Raw genomic sequence first — 17,203 nt, forward strand, 5'->3', positions numbered from 1 at the left:
TGTGAAGAGATCAGTCTTCCAGGGTGGCTATGTCTGGGGGCAGGTCTTGGTCCCTCAACCCGTGCTTCCATCACCAACAGGCTGGGGCTGGCGACAAACAGAGGATGGGTCCTACAAACCGCTCTGGACCACACTCCCTGAGGCTTCAAAAAGCTGCTTCGAGCTGGTGTCGTGCGGCTGCAAAAAGGCTGTAGAAACTGCTGCAAATGCAAGAAGGCTAATTTACAATGCACTGGACTGTGTGCTTGTGAAGGAGAATGCCAGTAGACAGACGCAGTAGACACAGACTGAGATATCGGCCTCACTTAGAATGTGCAAATGCAAAGTCGCATTGCTTGTAAAAGTGTTGACTTCTTGATCCAGAGCCAGTACACTTGAGCTCACAAACTCATATTGTACTAGACTGATGTATGCGTGTACCATGTGTCCTGGTAGAATGGTAGTAGACAGAAAACCGTAGCTGCTTCAAAGTGAAGTGTGCAATAATTTGACTACATTTTCTGAGTTTGTCATTATCACGATTATCAGTTCCCTCTTCAAAATAGAGTAAAGTATGTAATCTATAATGCAATTTTTGTTGATTCCAAACCCATTGAATGTGATGAATATCATTTGACTCTTGTTCTCCAGGCAATAATGGGTACTTTTCAGCGAAAAGTTTCAGGAGGGCAGCAATTTACAAATCAAATAATGGCTCTTTTACAAAAAATACTGGCTCATAATATTTGAATACGGCTTTTCATGGTGAATTTACTGAATTTTACACTTTCCTTATATCTACCACCGATACAATAAGAAAATAAGAGCATATAGCCAATTTCGCTAAAGTAGAATGGTGGCCATTTTGGAAAATGGTCGCCGAAGCTGACCAAGACACAATCTCGGGTGGCTCCATATCTAGAATTGTTCGGAATACATGATTCTACATGTGTACCAATTTTGGTCCTTTTATCCAAATTTGAACAATTGATCTGAAATATCAGACTACGCTGCAGGACTATAATTATTAGAAAACATTTTGTAAAGTTGTAACCATCAAAATAAGCTCAGAGAAGGCCTCACCAAATTCCATAAATTTGTTTTTCCATCATATTATGAAACTAAATCTTGTCCAAACGAATTTGCTACTTTTACCTTCCCTAACGCTTCATTTCTTTCTCTAAATCCTCCATTTTATGCAAACTGTAATGTTCACAAACACTTTCCCAAATGTATTAAAACTTTATATAGGTATATATTTCTACTACACCTTGCAATGTAGAATGATCGCAGAGCTTGGCCAACCATCTTCAGCTGGATGCTGATTCACAAGGCCCGGACCCATTTTTTGATCTTCTTGAGTCTGAATTCAGATTACAATGCACACTGTTAATCAAGTTATGGCTAGAAATTGTTCCAAACATTTTACAGCATTGCTGTATAATGTCGGACACTGCAAAAGAAAACTCCTCATCTCTTCACAAAGACTGCATACCTTCACAAACTGAGTAAAAGTCAAAACAAATGTTAATACAATTTTAAAACTAAATAAAAACATCTACGATGGAATACACGAGTTGCAAAAAGTTTACAAGGCAATAAATTTTTTGAAATGTCACCAAACTCAGTGGCATAATGGTTAACAATGTCTGCTCTGAGCCTGGGAGGTTGGCAGATCGATTCCGACAATGGAGTCTTTGGTGTGACCCTGGTCGAGTCAGACAGAAGACTTTGAAAAAATGGTACGTACTGCTTCCTCACTTGGTGCTTAATATTTAAAGGATAGCACATGGATAAACCTTGTGGGATGGCATTCCATGGGGGAAATAAATGTGGTGAGGAGAAGGCGGAGAGAAAAGCACCGTCACAAAGATGGTACACTGAGTGCCCTGGTAAGTTATGTCACTTAACCCAAGGTCAGCGGTTGCGTTTGTCTGAAGTTAAGTCTGGTGCTGTCTCCTGCATTTGTCTGCATGTGTACATGTTTTTTGTTGCAGCTCCTCTGTGAGCCTCAGACAATGTTAAAATAAATAAATAAATAATGAAGCTTCATGAAGTGCCTCCGAAATGATGCCCCCGACAATTTATATGGGTCCAAACACATTACAACACCATCCTAGCTTTGTTACAAAATATTATTTCCGAAACTGCATCAACATATGCATTACAGCATCGATCACCTGACACGTTCTCCTCTCTTTAACGATAAAGATTTTCAATGGCTGACCATCATCAACTTCCTATTTCCTTCACGAGGGAGAGAGTATGTAGATTATCAAAAATGTTCAACAAACACCATTCTTCCAGGCAAGGCTGGAAACAAAATGAAAATCAGGTCAGGTCAGGTATGGGAGCATGCGCCGGAGTAGCGCGTCGTTGAGTCCACTTTCTGCCGGAACTCCAGGACCTCTGTCTGGCCATCCTCCAGGCAGATGCCAAGCCCATTCCTTTCTCCTTAAGATGCCAATCAACCTGTTGCAACCATGAGGCACGTGGTCGGCCCACTGACCTCCTCCACTCACGAGGCTCCCTCTCTGAGAATCTAGTGAGCAGGATCAGTGTCATGAAAACGTGCTACGTGTCTGTACAGCCGCAGCTGACACTCAGAGACTATTATGGCAACAAATCTCATTTGAGTCTCTCTCAGCAACCGCACACTGGACACAAAGTATGACCAACAATAGCCAAGGATTCTACAAAGAGACCTGGTGCCAAAGAAATCGAGTCTCCATCTCAGATACATGGTCAGAGTCCAAGTCTCACATCCACAGAACAAGACTGGAAGGACCAAGGACCTGAATACTCGGACTTTGTCCTCCTGCACAGGTACTGGCAGCGCCACACCCAGTGATCCAGTGAATCCATGACCCCCGAGGTCCGACGCAGACATATATTGACCTCTGGCTCTGAATATCACTGCCAAGGTAAGTGAATCTCTCCGTGACCTCAACATCCTCTCCATAAACAGGCACAGACACGAGAGCAGCATCCAAGATGTCACTGAAAGCCGTGATCTTAGCTTTGACCCAGGAAACCCGCAATCCCAGTGGCTCCGACTCCTCAATCAGCCCCTCAAGGGCCCACAAAAGGATATCCAGAGTCTGTGCAAAGATGACTGCATCACCTGCGAAATCAAGGTCAGAGATCTTGATATTCCCATACGATGCACCGCAGCTTGATCTCTCTGACATCCTCCCCAGAATCCAGTCCATACAAGTCTGAAAAGTGTGGGGGCCAGCACACACCCCTGATGAACCCCAGTCACAACTGGAAATAAGCCAGAGATTGTATCACCACATCTCACAGCACTCTCAGTACCAAAGTATAGTTCAGACATCAGATCGATCAGTTTTGGTGGCACCCCACGAATACCAAAAATCCTCCAGAGGGCATGCCGATCCACTGTATAAAACGCCTTGCAGAGATCAACATAGGCAGCAAGAAACCCCTGCTAAAACTCTTGTCTGCATTCGATGAGGATCCGAAGGGCAAGGATACGGTCAATCGTTGATGTCTTTGGTATAAAGCCTGACTGCTCTGGGTGCTTGTGCTCAAGCAGATGGTGATGAACCCTATCAATAATTATCCGAGCAAAGACCTTGCCTGGTACTGAGAGTGCAGCATCACCCCCTCGTTAGTTGTTGCAGTACATGCATATTGCTTTGAAAAGCTCTTCATGACTTTACACATATCCGAATGCGAGAGTAATTCAAAGTTGACATGGACAAAACAAAGGTTTTATTCCTTTAAAAAAAGACAACAAAAGATTCATTGAAAATACATACTTCTTCAGGTTTTCCTTTGTTACACTTACACACCTGTCCCATCACTGTAGTGGCACCTTGACTCATTGTGGGTAAAAATATATCAGGATGGGGACACAGCCATTTCAGGAAATGTGCTTTGACATCTTCATCTTATTCTACATTTCCATGTGTAGTCATCTGATAATTCTCCCAAATTAGCTGTTCAGCTCATTTGGTGTTTTGCTTGTGTGACGACTGTTGACTGCAGTTGAGAATGCTCAAGATTGCTCACCAGTTCACAAGCATTTTGGTACTACACCATTAAAAAACAAAAATACATACCAGTACATGGAGTCCAGTTGGTATGATATTCTCCTTCACAATTCACTTAATGGTACACTCTGTTCCACAAAACACAACACACCTGACCGCCGGCTTCCAGATTGATTTAACCCAGAATGCTTTGAGCAGTCTCGATGTCACTTATGAGCAGTGTGACGTCACTTCCTGTATAATTTTCCTCCAATTATTAATTTGCAATTCGTCACTGGCTTTCACACCAATACTAATTACCTCCACCGCTGAAAGTGAAGGAGGTTATGTTTTCACCCTTTTCTGTCTGTTTTGTTTATTACTTGCAAAATTGTAGATTTTTAATGTATATTGTCCGTCTGTTAATCGCCTACACGTCACAAGTTAAAACCGATCCTCATAAAACTTCAACAAGTTGTACAGGTAGTCTGAAATGAGAAGCCAATCGATTTTGAGGTCAAAGGTCATCTTGAGGTCAAACTTCTAAAATCGTCATTTTTCATCTGATTGACTCGAAATTCGAACAAGATTTGCATATTGCGTCACTGAATTGGGAAACCAACTGTTTTTGAGGTCAAAAGGTCAAAGGTCAACTCAAGGTCAAACTTTTAAAATCATCAAATTTCATCTGAAAAATAATCTATTTTCATCCGATTGGCCTGAGCTTTAATTAAGATTGTCAATTTTAATCTTAATGAAATGGACAATTTAATGTATCCATGGTAACCTTTGGAGAGGGGGGTGGATTTTGCGAGTATCTTGCTCTGCATGATGTCTTTTTCTTGTTTGTTACTTGCAAAATCGAAGATTTTTTCGATTTTGTCGATTTTGTTATTTTGTGTCTGTCTGTTTATCGCCTACAGGTCACAATTTTAAACTGATTTTCATGAAACTTCACCACATGGTTGAGTTTGTCATAAGGAAGGAGCCCATTGTTTTTGAGGTCAAAAGGTCAAAAAGTCAACATAGGCCAAAAGCCAACAGGTGGAATTTCTAAATTCCTCAATTTTCATCCGATTGACTCGAAATTTGAAGAGGATTTATATTTCAGGTCACGGAATTCAAATAGCCAATTATTTTTGAGGTCAACATGGACCAAAAGTTCAACATAGGCCCAAGGTCAACAAGTAAGGTGGTATTGATAAAATCCTCAATTTTTATCCGATTAACTTGAAATTTGAAGATAAGTTATATTTCAGGTCACTGAATTCAACCACCAATTAGTTTTGAGGTCAAATTTGTTTTTTGGATTTTGCAATTTTTGTGCTCTGCACAACATCTTCTTGTTTGTTTGTGTGCAGGATATCTCAAGCAGTTGTGGACGGACCTGGATGAATTTCTGTGGTCAAGTTTGGTGTGTGTGACAAGGCCAAACTGATTATATTTTGCTGAAGATACGGATTCAGATCTGGCTACTAGAATTTTTAAAGTGAATCTTCACCATTGAGAGATCGGGTTAAACCAATAAATAGCATGATATCTAAAAAAGTTGTGGACGGATTTGGACGAAACCTGGTAGACACGTTGGATGTTTGGCAAGGACGAAATAATTCGATTTCAGTGAAGATCCGAATCGGAATCTGGATACGAGACTTATTTAATTTTTTAAGTGATTCTTTACCATTGAGAGAAGGGCCAAAAACGATATCTCGCCTGATATTTCAAAAATGTATTGGACCAATTATGTTCTCGTGGATCAGGCATTGCGTGGCAGAGGTATGCACTCTTCCGAGTGTCCTAGTTTTTATTACAGACCCGAGGCATCAAAAAGCTACATATATCGAACAAACAGTTTCAAATGGAGCACCTCGCCACCATTAGAGCATTTTAAATTGCATCAGATACGTCAATAAATGGAAGTTGTTGCTTCCAGCTTGCCGGCTCGATGACAGAAGATGCCATGTGCTTTTTTGCCTCCCCCCCCAATCCCTACCCCATTTAGAATCCGTGCAGGCATGGGCAACTTGCTCGTTGTCACAATGTTTTGAATTTTACAAAATATTTATTCCTCGTTTTTTTATGTAAAAAAAACGTTTCTCCATTGAAAAGTGGAAAGTCTACTTTTGCATAAAAAAGTTTAAAAAAGCAGAAGATAGCTATACTTTTTATTTTTAGGGTGAGCGTGTATATCTTCATTTGCTGTGTGATCTGCACATACTATCAGTTCAATTTATTGAATCAAAATGCCTGTAAACAAAAGCAAAACCAACAACAGAGCTTACAGTTGTGCTGATAAAGGAAACATAACAAACTAATTTTGCAATTTTCTTTATTCTTGGCTAATGGAAGTCAGTAAGTATCATGCATTTCTCACCTTTTTAACCATGAAGATACAAAGACACTGTGATTTGTAATTTAACAATCCAGCAAGATAAACCAAAACAATTTAATTAAAATGGGATTAGGAAACTAGGAATTTGAAGAATAATGAGCAAAATGAGTGCAATGTACAAGGATGGAAGACTGTCAGTGTTGGGTTCTGTATATGGAAAGAATAACATCGGGATTTTAAATATTATTTTCAAGATTGATTTTAATAATGCCATAATCGCATCTTGGCAAGATTGGAATGAAAGTGAAGTGAAAATGAGTTCATTTCAGGGTTGTTGCAAACCATTAGAACTGTTATTCAGGTCTATCAGATTGTGGGATGATGCAGCCATGCCTCCTGGTGTGGGCTCCAGAGGGAGCTGGAACAATGTCTCAAACCAGGACTGTTAATTTGTCATTAAGCAGTAAATTAAATTAACTCTGCTGGGACCTCTTGAAGAATGAACACATTCAGTCTGGTCTGTCGATCTGTGAGTTGAATCATCTCTGACTACACAAGAGCATTGTGGGCTATGATAGGTTGGTAATAGGTAGAGGTTATGTCAATTAAATCACGAGGTCACATCAGAAGCTTTGGAGAAAAATGCAACATCGTTTGGGGTTTGTAATGAAGTGTTTTTATTTGTATTTTTTTATTTTAGGATAACAATTGTGAGTCATTTGGTGAAGTAAATAAAGTACATTTTAATTAACAAGTTTTGTGCCACAGGATAAATATAAAATTCATTTTTCTAATTGAGTTGTGGGTTTCCTTACTAATAGGTCTTTATTCACGACTATACTGTCGTCGTTGTCGTTCATATGCAGCATGTGGCTGCGGTTTAGCATCACTTCTCACAGCAACTCAGCTGTGCCACTGATGCAGTGCCCCATGTAGGTTGGAGCAAGAATTTGAAATGTGGTAATGGCGCCGGCGACAGCTCCCGTACTCTTCACGAAGGACAACGTGGGATCTTTAACGTCCACCGACTAATGCAGGCAGACGGGACGCTTAGCTTAACGTCGATCTGAGGGACGGCATGCACATTAAGGCCTCGTCCTGCTTGCGAGACACCAGGACGGCAGTTTATAGCTCGGCCGAGATTCAAACCCAGGCTAAGCAGCTCAGACACAAGTGTGCAATCCCTCTCGGTATCCTGCCAGCCATGAATTTTTGTGAAAAACATTTTTGGGGGAGTAGAGATGATGACTTAAAATCCCCCAAATACTAATTTGACATTTCACTTTTTCGCAGGTGGCTTACACAAAATGAAAGAAACAAGGAGATGAAAAGGAAATATGAGCTTGCTGACCTTGTGAAATTGTCAGTTGGATTACATACCAAGTACTTGTTCTCAAAAAGTAGTCGGCGTGTTCGGGTTGGGAGAGTTAAGGTGACTCTGCACTCTGCAACTGCAACCATAAAAAAAAGTTACTCCAGTCATTAATTTTCATGTCGTCATAGCGCTGAGATGATGATGAGTGTACAGACAAGCAACATCAAAGAAACAGGAAAGGTGCGCTTGTAGATTTGGAAAAGGTAAAATTTGCACCTGCACTTACATGAAATGAAAAAAAAAAAACAGTACAATCATGAGGTTTTACATGCATCGTGCTGGGATGTCGAGTTTTTGCGTGTTTTTTCGCAATGGCTCCGAGCCTGCTCCAAATGCAGGAACACAGCAGGCATCGCACAGGCCTTGGGGGTCAAATAGAGACGTGCTCTTAATGGCATCTTAATTACGTTCTGGTAATTGTGCCACAATGGCATTAGGGGTAATGGGCCTTATGATCTAATTAAGGGCATCTGTGGTGATTGAGGATCTACACTTAATTTTCACGAATGTCCGAAAGAGGCTGACACACTGAAAAATCACGCCAAATTGAAGGATCCAATTTAGCAACTTCTATACTTCCCAGCCTCTCTTAATTTTCTGACATTTTATGCTGCGAGATCTTTTCTTTTCACACTTTGCTACGGCGCTCGGTTGGAAATTAATGTTGGATGAGAAAGCGTTATTGTTTGACTGCACAGTCCGACTCGAGACACTCGGTCTGATGTGCTGAGATGAACGCCCTCAACCCGTAATACAAAATGGGCATTTTCTGCTCAGTTGAAACGTTTTGATATTGGCGTTTTAACCTTTCTATATACATCGCTCAACTACCTTTGTCAGCCAGGAAAAGCCAAGAGGCTGAACAAGGTAAAATATAGAACATGCATGAAGTCGATGAGAATTTCATTATTAAAGCGTCGTTTTACATAAAACTTGGTTCTCGGCGATTTACTGCATTGGTGTAGGTTTGAGTCTTGCGGAAGTAACTGCAGGGTTTCAGTTCCTCTCATTTACACTGACTTGTGGACGTTTAAGATCACACGGTGGTATTTGCAAAAAGCCAATCTTTGGGCTGGTACCCAAAGCAAATCAATCAATCAATTTATTATACCGTACTGTACCGTTGTAAGAGAGGTTTAAAGACCACAAACGATGAAAATGTGTAAATTTCAAACGGTAGAGAGTTCTACCGTTGATGAACATAGCTGAAGAATGGTCAATCGCCAAAAGTCTTCCTTCTCAAATGAGCAACTACTAGCAGATTTCTGGCGTTCAAACCTGGCATTCTCTCAAAGGTGAGAGATGTGATCAGGTCACAAATACAAGCAGGAAGTAATATTTAGCAACAAATTTAAAATTTGCTCAATATCTTGGGGAAATATCAGGGGATAAATGAAATATGAATTAGTAATAGTTTTGATCATCGTAAATTAGTAATAATGGCAGAGGTGGGGGGGGGGGGAGAAGACCAGTGGTCGTATTATGGAATCAATTGAGGTGCTGAAATTCCTAAAAGATCTCTTTCCTTTAGTTCTGCATAAGGATTCTGATTTTTCCCTCTATCCAGGATTCCCAATGCCATCTTTATACCCGGCGTTCCATGACGTTTTATTGTGGCAGGTGACGATGTGGAAGAAAAGGAGGTATAAATTTACTGTCCTGCTTTCTTGTTGTTCCATCCATACGTATGGATTTCTCCACTACGTGCACTGAGTTATGCCACCATAAGATTCCTTTTCCTTTTGAAATATCTTCTGTGCTGTCCTATTCCTCCTCCTGCTCATTCTTGTTTATAGGCCATTTTTTCTTGGACATCCAAACAATTGCTTCAGCAACATGACAATAGACCTTGGGCACGCAGTGCAAAGTCTGTGCCTCACCTGTTGAAACAGAAATTCTCAACCAAAACACCTGCTTGCCAAATCTTACTCCTTGTGGTATTTCTTATTCTTAAGGTGCACCAAAAGGAGTGCATTTGAATGAAGTGCCAACAATTACTCAACAAAACTTCACAGGTTCTATTAGAGGTTTCACAGGTCTTAGCTCTTACATGAGCCTCGACATTGTGTATATATATATATATATTTTTTAAAGGTCCAGAAATATGACTACTGTATTCCAACTAGTAGTCTTATGCAATGAGTACATGCTTTGTATCAGCTGAGCTGTAATGTGTTATGAGTTATGCTCACCTCACCACACGTCGTTATTAGAGGCACATGCTTGTTTTAACCAATGATAATGATTGTGTGTGAATTGTTGTGTTGTCATATGATTTACACCAGTCATAATGTGAACATTTATTTTGTACAAATTTTGTTGTAACATTGGTGATATTATATTTATTTGTAATCTAAAAAAGTTCCAAGTGGTCTATAGCTCTAAATGGTCAAGGGTCAAAGCTGTCTAATCTGTCTGAAGGGTGTAAGGGGTCTAAATGGTGTTAAGGTTGCATATATTGTTGTTGCATAACACTGTTTCACAACACTAAATATTGCGTAACACTTTGTTTAAAAGCGGAAATAAAATTATTAATCACTTGTGGAGAATCTTGGAGGTGTAGTTCGTGTTAAGGTTTGGGAGACTAAACATATGAGTTCCCTTAAGAGGAACTGCAACGCAGGAGGAGGTTGACATCAACAACCAAAGGTTGACAAAAAAAAACCAAAGGAGGAGGTTGACAAACAACCAAAGGGGGAGGTTGACAAATCAAACAAAAGGTTGACATTAATGCCTCGACGTTGATATTTGCCACATCAAGCTTGTGTAATGGTTGCAAACCTATGGTTGTTCGTGCTCTATCCTTTTTAAATGCTGAGTGCCAAGCAAGGAAGCAACACATACCATTTTTAATGTCCTTTGTATGAATCAACCGGGTTGGGTTTGAACTGCCGACTTCTCAGACTCAGAGCGGATGCTCTAATCATGACACTGGAGCATGATTGGTCAGCATTTGTGAGTGGAAGAAATGGACCGTTTCTAAATTGGGCTGCTTTAGGATGAAAATTCAGAATGAGATGTTCCTGGTGTGGGAAGAGACATCTAATTGGGTAAATCTACAACAAAAAATAGCCTTACCACCAAAAAATTGATACAAAAGGTTTTTTTAACGGTTTTGGCTAGGGTTTGACCTCCAAAATAACATACTAAAAATCTACTCAAATCCACCTACCGGAAAGGGCCTATTTTCAAGATGGCGTCCAAAATGGCCACCCTGGGCTTAAATTGCCATAGAATGGGCACTAGTTGGCCTATATTTGCGATTTTTGTGTCAATTTCTATGTTTCGGAGGTCAACAAATCTATTGAAATCATTTTCAAAGTTGATCAGTGATGGGAAAGCCTTAAATCCAAGATGGCGTCCAAAATGGATGGCGTAATAAGTTCTGGGCGGGTCTAAGCCATGATCTTGTCATCAAACAGACCTTGATGAGATCCCTGAAGAGCACTGGTGGCCTAACACGTGGAAGTGGGATGGGTGAAGAACAACGGTCTCTATGGACAATGTCAATGCCGGTCACGTCGGAATATAACAGTGCGATGCAGGAATTCACTGATCTTTTGTACACGACTAGTGAACAACACAAGGAATCTAGTGGCGCAAAGATGGAAAGAGATGCTTCTGACCTAGCCAAAATCAGTTCAAAACTCAGTGAATGCTCTCCATTTTCTCCAGATCCCTCACTAAGAAATGTTGTGACTGGAGTGGTGGCCGCGTCGGATGTGAATGTCCACGAGCATAAGTCTCTTGGAGAGAAGATTATGGGAAGTATGGTCAATAAACCGGCTTTCACATCTTCCTTCAAACGAAAAGACAGAGCCAAAACACTTGGAGATGTATCTTCAGTCAAACTTGGTCCAGACAGAGCAATTGACCCTGCTCTACTCTTTCAAAGATTTCTTCTTGTGTCAAAAACAGGAGACATTTCGTTGGAAGATGTCATGGGCTATGAGCTGAGCCCATTTCCCCCTGCCCTGTTTGAGGGTATAGGTATTTTCAGAAAGGCTGACAAACCTCAATTAGTTCAAGCTATCAGAGATCATTCTGCCAAAGTGTCAAATGATACCGTGTCTGACTCTGTTCCCCAAACTGAGCACGATGTTCTTGATGGTGGCTCCTTGCTGCATCGTTTGTCATGGACAGCCGGGGACAGTTTCAATGTGATAGCCAAGTCGTATGCTGACTTCACTATTCGTCACTATGGAAAAGCAACAGTATAAATATATATAACATAGAAAAACAGTCGTTTTTGATGGTTATGATGATGGACCATCTATTAAGGACAATACACACAAGCGCCGTGGCCATATTGTTCATCCCGAAGTCAGCTTCACACCTGGAACAGAATTCTCTGGCAAAAAGGATGAGTTCCTGTCCAGGAGCTCCAACAAGCAACGGCTCATCAACCTCATCAGTGAGGAAATGAAGAAAATTGGCTTGAACGTAATTCATGCACCAGGGGATGCCGATGTAGACATAGTAAAAGCGGCAGTGACATCGTCATACCAACAATCAACTACCCTGATTGGAGAAGATACAGATCTGTTGGTGCTATTATTGCATTACGCTAGCGTCGACAGCAAAGAACTGTATTTTCGTTCTGACAATTCATACAGGAACTGGAAGGTGCACAATATCAACCAGCTGAAAGTATCATTGGGTGAAGAGCTATGCCCACATCTTCTCTTCCTTCATGCCTTCACTGGGTGTGACTCGACATCTCGAGTATTTGGAATTGGAAAAAAGTCAGCATTTCAGAAACTGGCAAAGGGGGATTCAGCAATCAAGACTTGTGCAAACACCTTCCTTGTCCCCAACCAAACAAGAGACATGGTCGTGGAAAACGGCAACAATGCCATGAAAGTATTATTTGGAGGACATCCCTGTGATTCCCTCACCAAGTTGCGATATAATGTCTTTGTGAAGAAACTGGCTTCAGCTAAGTCGTTTGTCATCCCAGAACATCTGCCACCAACAGCGTCTTCAACAAGGTTTCACTCTCTGAGAGTATACTATCAGATTATGGTCTGGATGGGGAGGAACGGAAACTTGAAGGCAACAGACTGGGGTTGGAAACTGGAGGACAATAAACTAGTTCCAGTCAAGTCAGACAAGGACGCTGCTCCAGAAAAGTTGTTGAAGATGATCCGATGCAACTGCACAACTGGCTGTAGAACAAGTCGCTGTAGCTGTAGGGGATACGGTCTGCCATGCCACAGCGTCTGCGGACCCTGTCAACTTGATACCTGCGAAAATCCTTTCAACAAGACAGTATCGGAGGACGAAGAGGAAGCATAGTTTATCGATGGTAAATGCTACTTCAATGAACGAACTTTCGTTGATGTTTTCGATTTACCCTAACTTGAAGGCATTTTAATTGAAAGTACGTTCTAGAGGAAATGGTGATCATTGTGAGAGCCGATTAATTTATTACTTTCTAAATTACCAAAGCATATTTTTATTTATGTTATGCACAAGATGGTCAATTAATTCTGATCACTACACACGGGACAACTTTTCAGGTAGACACTATTTGAAGGATTGGGCATGACCTCCAAAACAGAAGGAATAAACACAAACACTACAAATGTAGTCCATTTATTGCCTGTTTTAAAACAAGTACACGCCCATGGTGGCCATTTGGGGGGGGGGGGCATTTTGGACGCCATCTTGGATTTAAGGCCTTACCATCACTAGTCAACTCTGAAAATGATATCAGGTGATTTGTTGACCTCCAACACATAGAAATCGACACATATATCACATGCATGGTATTCATTGACAATTTAGTAGCAATTTTATGCCCATGGTGGCCATTTGGGGGCCATTTTGGACGCCATATTGGATTTAAGGTTTTTCCCATCACTGATCAGCTTTGAAAATGGTTTCATTGGATTTGTTGACCTCCAAAACATAGATATTGACACAAAAATCACAAATGTAGGCCAGCTATTGCACATTCTATGGAAATTTAAGCCCACGGCGGCCATTTTGGACGCCATCTTGAAAATGGGCCCTTTCCGGTAGGTGGATTTGAGTAGATTTTTAGTATGTTATTTTGGAGGTCAAAACCTACCCAAAACTGTTGAAAAACCTTTTGTATCAAATTTTTTTGGGGTCAAACCACAAATTTACTCTACTAATCTGTACTAGGATTAAAATTATGAGTGCCGGTCACTGCTGCTGTCTGTATACCAACAATGCAGTTTGGAAATCACTTTTTATTTTGTGGTTTTAAAATTGTTCTGTTTTCCTTTTAGACCTGACAGTCCAGTGTTCACTGCAGGCCTTTTGCCTAAAGTGTACCACATCAGAAAGTCATGAACTACACGAGCTAATTCTATGTCACATATCTATTTAACATGATGTTTTAATTTACTTCACCTGTGCTGTACATTTGATTGAGACTACTGTTTGGTTTGTAGTGCTTGAGAAGTGGCAGTTTTCTTGCTGTGCCTAGTTGCTTGGTCTTAGTAGAGTAGTAGAGTTATGTGCATTTTACATCCAGTATCTCATTCAATTTTGTGTTTTCTCAATGTTTTCTATAAATAATTGAACTTCCAAAACTATGTTGAGTATGCCTTGTCAGGAATAAAAATTAAAATCTGATCACTTAATGAGAGCAGTATTCATTAAATCAGTATTCATTAATTTGAACGGTCTTCAAAATGATTCTGTCCAACCTCACAGGACTCGACTGTAATAATGCACTTTATGGCCACTTGCGCTTCCCAATATACACTGCAAGTATAAAAGTGTAAAAATACTTTTGTATTTCATAATAATTGCAGCTACTGTATGCCAAAGAATGTGGATGAGATTGTGTTCCTCTAAAACTAAAGAGAACAAGATAAGGGTTTCAAAAAGAACACATGCAACCTGCAGGTGCAGGGGTTCGGCATTATTGAGAGTGTGACAGTAGCAAGACCAAAATAAAGCCAGGAAAAATCTGCAAGGTGACCAATCTGTCTGCAGTGAGCTAGAACTGGATCCTGAGATCACCCTCCTGTAATGATATTTCATTTACATGGAGAGCCTCGTCTTTCATAACCTCAAATATTGAAGGAAGAGCCATATTGGTGGCCTTGTGGAGGCCATATTGCATCACACTTTGTGCATTATTATAACTTGAGGATAGCAGAGGAAGGACTTGCTGCAGCTGAGACCATCAAGAAAAACGATTTGTGTGAGGCACAAAAACTTTTAATAGAGACTGGTAGCATCCTGCAGGGGAAGGGGCTGGCCAGCCAAGCACAAGTAGTGAGGATGTTGAACACATTAGAGTCGCATATTCCCCACAAATCAGTTCAGACTACCGTCAGGGAGATGCTGCAGCTAACCTGCTCAACAGCACGTAAAGTGCTGCACACGTGACTGCAGTTCTACACGTAGAGCATTCAGATGTTGCAGGCACTCAAGCCGGACTACACGTGATGCATGGTGTTTTGCAGTGGACATTTTGAAATGCTGAAATGAAGACGATGGATACCTACGATCTGTGGGCTTCTCAGATGAGTCCACTTTCCACATTCCAGGGAAGGTTAACAGATATAACATCAGGATTGGGGGCACTGAATCTGCCCATGACGTCCCAGAACTTGACCACAACAGCCCAAAGGTTGACATTTGGTGTGACCTAATGCATGACTGAGTCATTGGTCATATTCCGACAGGATGGAGCTCCCCCACACTGGAGTCTGATAGTGTGTGATTTCTCCAATGATCGATGTATTGGGTGTGACGGTCCAATTATGTCGCCACCACATTTTCCACACATAACCCACCTGGATTTTCTTATTTAGGATTATGTGAAGGACATGGTGTGTTATTGGTAATGAGGGTTACCAATATTATGGATCTGAGGAATAGGATGAGGGCTGCAATGGAGAACATAAATGTAGGAATGCTGAATCAAACTTGGAAGGACATTGAGTATCGCCTCGACATGTTACGCATGACAAAGAGTGCTCACATAGAAGTGTACTGATGATAAAGGATGATTCTGACAAATCTTGACAATAAACTTTTGAGAAATGTTCTTTCAGGTTCAGCAAATCGCATTTTTGTATCCCAATTCATCACTTTTTTTATCAAGGTTTAAATTTGGAGCAGTTATTTGTGGACACTGTCTTTGAGAGTGTTGATGGAGAAGTATAGGGAAGGCCAGAAAGAGTTGCATTGTGTGTTTGTGGATTTAGAGAAAGCTTACGATAGGGTGCCAAGAGAGGAGTTGTGGTATTGTATGAGGAAGTTGAGAGTGGTAGAGAAGTATGTGAGGGTGGTGCAGGATATGTATGAGGACAGTGTGACAGCGGTGAGGTGTGCGCTAGGAATGACGGAGCGTTTAAGGTAGAGGTGAGATTGCATCAATGATCGGCTCTCAGCCCTTTCCTGTTTGCAATGGTGATGGACAGGTTGACGGACGAGATCAGACAGGAGTCTCCATGGACTATGATGTTCGCGGATGACATCATGATCTGTAGGGAGAGTAGGGAGCAGGCTGAGGCGAGCCTCGAGAGGTGGAGGTACGCACTGGAGAGAAGGGGAATGATAGTCAGTAGGAGTAAGACGGAGTACATGTGCGTAAATGAGAGGGAGGGTGGTGGTATGGTGCGGTTGTAAGGAGTTGAGGTGGTGAAAGTGGATGGATTTAAATACTTGGGATCAACTGTCCAAAGTAACGGAGAGTGTGGTAGAGAAGTGAAAAAGAGAGTGCAGGCAGGATGGAGTGGGTGGAGAAGAGTTGCAGGAGTGATTTGTGACAGAAGGGTAGCTGCAAGAGTGAAAGGGAAAGTATACAAAACGGTAGTGAGACCAGCTATGTTGTTTGGTTTGGAGGCGGTGGCACTGACAAAAAGACAGAAGGCGGAGCTGGAGGTGGCAGAGTTAAAGATGCTGCGATTCTCGTTGGGAGCGATGAGGATGGACATGATTAGAAATGAGTATATTCGAGGGACAGCGCAGGTAGGACGGTTTGGAGACAAAGTGAGAGAGGCGAGATTGAGATGGTTTGGATATGTGCACACGAGGGAAGCGGAGTATATCAGGAGAAGGATGCTGAGGATGGAGCCACCAGGTAGGAGGAGAAGAGGCCAAAGAGGAGGTTAATGGATGTGGTGAGGGCAGACATGTGGGTGGTTGGTGTGACAATGGAAGATGTGGAGGACAGAGCGAAATGGAGACGGATGATCCGCTATGGCGACCCCAACGGGAGCAGCCAAAAGAAGAAGAAGAAGAAGAAGAAGAAGAAGAAGAAGAAGATTTGTGGACACTATAATTAAATTGGGTGATTTAACGCAAGGACAAGCCAATCTTTACTTAAGGAAAAAATGAGAACATGGGTCTCTCCATTAAAATACATGTTACGTACACATGAGTTGATTGATATTAAATGAGGATCATGTTCAAGATGAAATGACATAGGTGGAAGCCAAACTGATGATCAGATATCAGAGTAGGAAAAGAGATTAGTCTTAAGGTTTGCTGCAATAATCAATGCTGGGCAAGGTTGAAAGCTTT

General features: G+C 41.3%; 1 long non-coding RNA gene across 2 annotated transcripts in view; it reads right to left on the reverse strand.

Moving 5' to 3' along the window:
* The window catches only part of LOC147023496 (uncharacterized), a 286,895-nt gene that overhangs the window by 53,283 nt on the left and 216,409 nt on the right, over positions 1 to 17,203 (reverse strand). For both annotated transcript variants that reach the window (XR_015060226.1, XR_015060225.1), the window contains exons 7-8: positions 7,690 to 7,760; positions 1,250 to 1,342 (exon numbers count right to left, since the gene is read on the reverse strand). This is a non-coding gene — a long non-coding RNA (uncharacterized LOC147023496). The remainder of the gene's footprint in view (positions 1 to 1,249; positions 1,343 to 7,689; positions 7,761 to 17,203) is intronic.

Source organism: Eptatretus burgeri, chromosome 7 (genome assembly GCF_056783735.1).
Source record: "Eptatretus burgeri isolate ZD-2024b chromosome 7, Ebu_testis_v1, whole genome shotgun sequence".
Taxonomy (NCBI): Eukaryota; Metazoa; Chordata; class Myxini; order Myxiniformes; family Myxinidae; genus Eptatretus; species Eptatretus burgeri.